Source organism: Rhinopithecus roxellana, chromosome 7 (assembly GCF_007565055.1).
Source record: "Rhinopithecus roxellana isolate Shanxi Qingling chromosome 7, ASM756505v1, whole genome shotgun sequence".
Taxonomy (NCBI): domain Eukaryota; kingdom Metazoa; phylum Chordata; class Mammalia; order Primates; family Cercopithecidae; genus Rhinopithecus; species Rhinopithecus roxellana.
The window spans coordinates 73,107,378-73,115,249 of record NC_044555.1 but is presented as its reverse complement, the minus strand read 5'-3'; positions in this window follow the sequence as shown (position 1 = coordinate 73,115,249).

Below are 7,872 nucleotides of genomic sequence, written 5' to 3'. Positions count from 1 at the left end.
ACTTTCAGCCTACTAATATAGGGCTGTTGAATACAATCTTGTTCATGCCAGACAACCGTGCACATTTTCCTCTCACCTTTCAGTAGAACAAGGATTCGAAAATGTCGAGGTCTATTATAGCAATTCTAAGGGTGCAAACAGTAAGTTTGGTATTTTATTGAAATGTTTTGTTTGGAATCTGAGAGTTCATTGTTCAACATCCTCTGTCACAGACAATGAAATAACACGTTGTTTTCTTTGCAGAAAGAAAGGTAAAAGTCTTGAGTTTCTGTAAAATAATTTTCAATGTAGTTTATGGCTCTCCTTTAAATGTCAAGAAGAAGAAAGATTGGGAGAAAATATTTATGCTCTGAAAAGAGAGATTTCCATTTTTTTCTCGTTTTTACTTTTCTATATAGTCTGAACTTTCCCTAATGTGCGATTATTTTTATCACTGGAATTGGAATGAAAAGGATACAAAAGTTGATGGTTTAATAGTTCCCAAAGTCTTTACGTGACTACAGAAATCATTAATGATTTTGGAAGCATCAGCAATTTTTGTTTGCACCATCCATTATAATTTGTATGATTAATCAACATAGTTAAAAACTGCCCTGAGTGATCTTTGTTCCCCAGATGTGTTTACATCCTGTTTCAAATGAGAGACCTCAATCCTTGCTGTGCTTCCTCTGATTCCCTGGGCATGGATCCCTCAGGATGAAATAATAAAAATAATCTGCCCCATTTTCAAAAAGAGGTAACTCTCTGTGTCACAAATATGGTAATTCATTAGTTTTCTGCATCACTCATCAAAATTCTATGTTAATTTTCTTCTCAATAAACTGCTTCTCCCAAATTTTCAGGCTTCTATGAGGAGTAAGCAGTCTTAATAATAATAACTATAATTTATTGAACAGTTAAATATCTGCCAGGTGCTCTGCTAAGCATTCTGAATATACCATTGAATTTAATAATTCTCCAAGCAACACTCTCATGGAAGTAATATTAATAGCTCCATTTTTTATGAGAAAGCTGATGCTTATAGAATTTAAGGATCTTCTACAAGCATCTAAAACTGATAAGTAACTGCACTAGGATTTCACTGCGGGGCTCCTTGTCTCCCAAGTTAGGCCTGCCATGTTGCCATTTAATTTTACAGCCAACGTCCCCACCCACTTTGAGTTGTCCCACCTTTATGTATTTCTTAAATGTATTTGATTGTTGTCTCATGCCTCCCTAAAATGTATAAAACCAACTTGCGCTCCCATCCCCTTGGGCACATGTTCTCAGGACCTCCTGAGAGCTGTGTCATGGGCCATGGTCACTCATATTTGGCTCAGAATAAATGTCTCCAAATATTTTACAGAGTTTGACTCTTTTTGTCGACACCCAGAACATAGCCCTGTTGTTAATGCGTTATTGTAATTGTCAACCAGAAAGCAGGGAGCTTCCAGGCTACAGGTAAATTTAAACATTTTCTGGTTGACAATTGGTTGAGTTTGTCTAAAGACCTGGGATCGATAGAAGGGAGATGTTCAGGTTAAGATAAAAGATCGTGGAGACCAAGGTTCTTTTGAAGTCTTAAGGTGGCAGTCTTTAGAGGCAATAGACGACAAATGTTTCCTATTCAGACCTTTAAAAGGAGCCAGACTCTTAGTTAATCTCTTCAGAATTGGGAGGGCCTGGAAGAAAAAGATCTAGCTATGTTAATAGACATTCTTTACAGATGCAAATTTTCCCCCACAAAGGACAGCTTTGCAGGGCCATTTCAAGATATGGCAAAGAAACATGCTTGGGGGTAAAATATTTTCACTTTCTTCTTTGTGACATAATGTTATGTCAGAGTCTTATTGGAATGTAGATCACAATATATAGGGTTAAATAAAACCCATCCGATGAGAATTTATGTTTTGTAAAGCATGACTACCCAGACCCCTTAGATGGGAATTTGGGCAAGATAAAATATCAGAGCTTAGTCCTTATGAGAAATGTGTCATTAAATGATTTTGTTATTGTGTGAATATCAGTAAGTGTACTTACAAAAACCTAGATGGTATAGCCTGTTACACGCCTAGGCTATACATGATAGCCTCTTGCTCCTGGGCTTCAAACCTGGACAGCATGTTACTGCGCTCACTACTGTAGGCTATTATAACACAATGGTAAGTGTTTGTGTATCTGAACATAGCTAAACACAGAAAAGGTACAGTGAAAACATGGCATTATAATCTTATGAGACCAGCAGCATATATGTGATCTGTTGTTGACCAAAACATTGTTATGTGGTACATAATTATACATATAACACCTAATCTAATGTAAATGCTATGTAAATAGTTGTTACTATTTACAAGAAAAATAGGTGTTTATTGTTCACTACAGATGCACCTGATTTTTCTAAATATTTGGATCCAATATTGGTTGAATTCACAGATGTAGAACGTGGCTGACTGTATATACGAGGATGTATGTAAGTTAAATGCAAATACTATGATGTTTTATATAAAGGCCTTGGTATTCTCAAGTTTTGGAATCCATGGGGGGTCCTGAAACCAATCCCCTCTAGATACTGAGGGACTATTGTCAATCAAACAAGGGTATGTTTAAGAAAAGATTGGTTATCTAGTGCTACTATAATGCAGCATAACAAACACCCTTTACCTTACCTTGATGGCTTGAAATAAAATGCAGTTGTCTAACTCATGACATGGATTATGGGTTGCATATTTAGGTTGTGTTCAGCTAGATGATATTTTGGTTTCCTGTTGACTTCATTCCTATGGCTATCAACTGAGATAACTGCACCATAGGTCTCTTATCTTCCAGCAAGGTAGCTCAGGCATGATCTAAGGATGGGGGCCAACAGCAAGAGCACAAGAAAAAGCACAAGCACTTTCAAAATCTCTGCCACTGTTGACACCCATTGGCTAAACCAAGTAATAAGGTGAACTCAAAATTTTGGGGGTGAACTATCCCCTGCCTTCTGTTGAGAGAAGCTGTAATGTGGTCACATTGTGAAGGGCCTGGTTTCAGGAAGGGCTGAGAAATCAGGGCACTAATGCAATCTCCCTTCCTCCAGGAACACCTGAATTTCATGTCAAATCATCATTAGCAAAAGCAGGTGTGTGACAGCTATTTACACACTACAAGCTTTGTTTAGAGTAGATGCTTTTTGCTGTTTAATTCAACATGAGTGAATGCTACTTGAGGTGCAGTTCACATCTAATTCGTCCTGGCAGGTCCCTAGGGAGGCCATGACGTTCAAAACTGGAACTGCCCAAACACTATGCAGTTATTCTTTCATATTTAAAATTATCAACGGGTAACCCACACACAGTATTGTCTGAGCCAAAATAGTATCTTCTTGTCCTAAGTTGCAGAAATAAAAAGTCTCAAATGAATAATTGCTTACACCATTGAACATTTATTGTTTCACGAAATAAATCTTGATAAAAAGTATGTGTGTGCATGTGTGTGTGTATGTACAAAGTCAGGAATGACTTTCTATCTTAACACATGTGTAAAACAGGATTCTTCTTTCAATTGTAGAACACCAACACCATCACCATTAGAGTAACTCTATTAAAGGTATTCATGGACAAACTGTGCAATACTGAATTTATTACCACAAACTCCAACAAAAGCACAATGGGAATAATGGATATATAGGAAAAAATAGTGCAAGTGGCATAGTAATCATACAAACTGTTTAGATTTTCTAAGCTTGGTTCCCTTATCAAAATATTTTCCCAGAAATACTCACCCATTTCACATTAGACTGGCTTTCTGTAACTCCAGCTTTCTCTAACTACTTCTTTTCAGGGTCTTTCTCTGTTGCCCAGGCTGGAGTGCACTGGTTCTATCATAGCTCACTACATTTTCAAACTCTTGTGCTAAAGCAGTCCTCCCACTTCAGACTCCCAAAGTGCTGAGATTATAAACCTGAGTTATCACGTCCAGCCAAAATCAGAAATAAAAAATAACTTTTGTATTTTCTTTAATATAGCTGCTATATGAACTTTTTATTAGACAAATCCCTCTTAAAAATTGGCTCTAGGAGACAATCTGTTTGTCCAATAAACTTGTTTGCTTTTATCACATATAAAAAATTATAGCCAGGCGCGGTGGCTCACGCCTGTAATCCCAGCACTTTGGGAGGCCGAGACGGGTGGATCACGAGGTCAGGAGATCGAGACTATCCTGGCTAACACGGTGAAACCCCATCTCTACTAAAAATACAAAAATTAGCCGGGTGCGGTAGCAGGCGCCTGTAGTCCCAGCTACACGGGAGGCTGAGGCAGGAGAATGGCGTGAACCCGGGAGGTGGAGCTTGCAGTGAGTGGAGATCGCGCCACTGCACTCCAGCCCGGGTGACAGAGCAAGACTCCGTCTCAAAAAAAAAAAAAAAAAAAAAAAAAAAAAAAAAAAATTATAATTTTGGCTTTTTTTTCTCTAAAAGAACAAGGTAAATATTGCCACATAATTGCAGTTTCTACATTAGCTTAGGTTTATATTATTATCTTTTTTTTTGTTTTTTGGTTTTTGGTTTTTTTTGAGACGGAGTCTGGCTCTGTCGCCCATGCTGGAGTGCAGTGGAGTGATCTCAGCTCACTGCACGCTCTGCCTCCCAGGTTCATGTCATTCTCCTGCCTCAGCCTCCCAAGTAGCTGAGACTACAGGTGCCAGCCACCATGCCCGACTAATGTTTTATATTTTTAGTAGAGACGGGGTTTCTCCGTGTTAGCCAGAGTGGTCTTGATCTCCTGACCTCGTGATCTGCCTGCCTCAGCCTCCCAAAGTGCAGGGATTACAGGCATGAGCCACCGCGCCCGGCCTGCATTATTATCTTTTATCAGCCTTTGCACTGATATATTTTGTAATTAAGTCTTCAGTTAATTGTTTAGTAGAGAGATGCCATCTAAGTTATCTGTTTCTGCATAGTACTATACTCTCAAAATATAGTGGCTGATATGGTTTGGTTGTGTCCCCACCCAAATCCCATCTTGAATTGCAGTTCCCATAATCCCCACATGTTGTGGGAGGGACCCCGTGGGAAGTAACTGAATCACTGGGACGGTTTCCCCCATACTATTCTTGTAATAGTGAGTAAGTTCTCATGAGATCTGATGGTTTTATAAGGGGCTTCTCCCTTGGCTCAGTTCCCATTCTTCTCCTTATTGCTGCCATGTGAAGAAGGACATGTTTGCTTCCCCTTCGGCCGTGATTGTAAGTTTCCTGAGGCCTCTGCAGTCATGCTGAACTGTGAGTCAATTAAACCTCTTTTATAAATTACCAAGTCTTAGGTATATTTTTACTAGCAGTGTGAAAACAGACTAATACAGTGGCTTACACAACAGTTGTTTATTTAATGCATGATACTGCAGTTTGCTAATTTGGGCAGAGCTCAGCTAGGATGGCTCATCTCTATTGCTTGTGCTATCTTTGGGTTCAGTCATGTGGATGGGGCCTCACAGTTAAGATGGCTGCACCTCTGTTCCATGTGGTTTCACTTTCTCCAGGAGGCTAGCCCAGGCATGTTCACATATCAGTGTTTAAACAGAGGAAGTGGAAGCTACAGGGCTTCTTGAAGTCCAGACTTGGCACTTTAACACTATTACTTTGTTGTATTTTATTGGTGAAATCAAATGTGGAGGCCAGCCCCAATTTAAAGGGTAGGAAAATAGACTTCCTTTCTTGGAGAGAGGAACTGAAAAGAATTTGTGACCACCTTAATCTTCCACAGCTACAGATAAAGTGAAGTCTAGGTGATTCATCACTGCATGAAATCGTTGGCACAAAAAAATTGACTTTGGTTGTTTTAATGGAAAGCTCAATTTCCACTTAGGGAAATAAAAATCCAAATTCAGTCGGTGGCAAATCAAATATAAATAAAAATAATTACTGTATATTTTAAATGGATATAAGATGCATCAATTAAGGAAACATCAGAGATTTCATAGTACAAATGAATTATACAGTGAAACAATTTAATTGCAATGTATTGACACATCTTATGATGTCCTTTCAAAATGCTTCAAAGAGCGAATTGAATTGTAGCCTTCCTATAATTTAAAACAAGTTTATAACTTGTTTTCCCTTATATACTTTATCTTTTGCATTAATGCTAGACAGATTTTTATATATGGAGAGATGTGTTTATATGTGTGTGTGTATCCCCAAGTCATTTATAAAATGTAACATAGCAGTACCTAAGAAAACGTTGAAAATTAAACAAATAACTATCTCATAACCATCTTTCTTTTTTCAGTAGCTATCTGACTAGGGAAAAAATAGTCAAGTCTAGAGATAAATAGGCCAAAATTTAAAATTAACTACTTTAGTCATTGAAATTTAAGCAGATAAAACTTATAAGTGTATAGATTTGTTTCTTATTAAGAATGCATTTCCAGAATTTTTAAAATTTCCCTGGAGGATAAATAGTAATTTGTCTCCTTCCATAATTTCAGCTTTTCACAACCATCTAAAAGATAAATAAGATAGTTATCACAAAGGCCAAGTCTGAAAGCTGATATTTCTCTCCCTCTCTCTTCACCCTAATCCCCATCCTGCACTCTTCTGGAGATAATTGCAGCTTTCATTTGAAGCGATGTGTGTTCCTAGCAAGGGAAGGGCACAGGCATTTGAGCTCTTTGACAGCAAGGCAAACGAAAATGGCATTCTCAAACAGCCTTGATAGAAGATGAAGTTCAGCAGTGAGCATGCAGTGCAAGTACTTGGATGTCTCTGTTATACCCAAAAGACTGGAAGGGATTCTTCTGCAAGGCTAATTATAGGGCCACTGCCAGGAAGCAATCTCTGTAATCTCCATATGATTCCCTGTCTCTCTTTCCAAGCTGACACACCTAAGAATAGCTATTACGGAGTCAGCCTCCTCTGTCCTTCCACAGTAATGTGTTATTTTGCCATGAACTCAGGGCTGCCATTACTTTCATAAAAATTGTCCACCCAGTGTGACAGCAGAGAGTTAGGATGCGATCCCAAGATGAGTTTTGGGAGGATTTCCAGGGATCCACTCACAGCACACTCTTTCTTCCATGTGACTGAGGGAAAAATATTTAGTGGGTAACTGCTCATCATGGAGTGAGGCAAAAACTCTCAAACCATGTTTTCTCTCTGCTCTCAAACTGCAACAATCAACAGAGAAGGCTTCTGGGACAAAATGTGGGGGTTTTCCCCATGCATACTGTATTAGTCTGTTCTCACACTGCTAATAAAGACATACCCGAGACTGGGTAATTTATAAAGGTTTAATGGACTCACAGTTCCACATGGCTAGGGAGGCCTCACAATCATGGTGGAAGGCAAAGGAGGAGAAAGGCACAGCTTACATGGTGGCAGGCAAGAGAGAGTGTGCAGGGGAACTGCCCATTATAAAACCATCCGATCTAGTGAGACTTATTCACCATCACGAAGATAGCATGGGAAAGACCTGCCCCCATGATTGAATTACCTCACACTGGGTCCCTCCCATGGCATGTGGGAATTATGGGACTTATAATTCAAGATGAGATTTGGGTGCGGACGCAGCCAAACCATATCACCTACCAAGCAGTGAACACCAGCTGGGTATCCTCTAATTAAAAATTTGGACACTATCTTTCTGGATATGGTGTCAGATCCTACAGGGATTTACCCTGAGACACCAGTTGCAAGTCCAGGCCTCCTGAACTTTGGAGCGACCAGCTTCAAATTGGGGTTCCCACAGCCCCCTCTTTTGGTTCCATTAATTTGCTAGAGTGGCTCACAGAACTCATGGAAACACATTTGTGGTTTATTATAAAGACTATTACAAAGGACACAAATGAACAGGCATGTAAGGCAAGGTATGAGCGAAGGAGTGTGGAGCTTCCATGCCCTCCCTGGGAATCACCC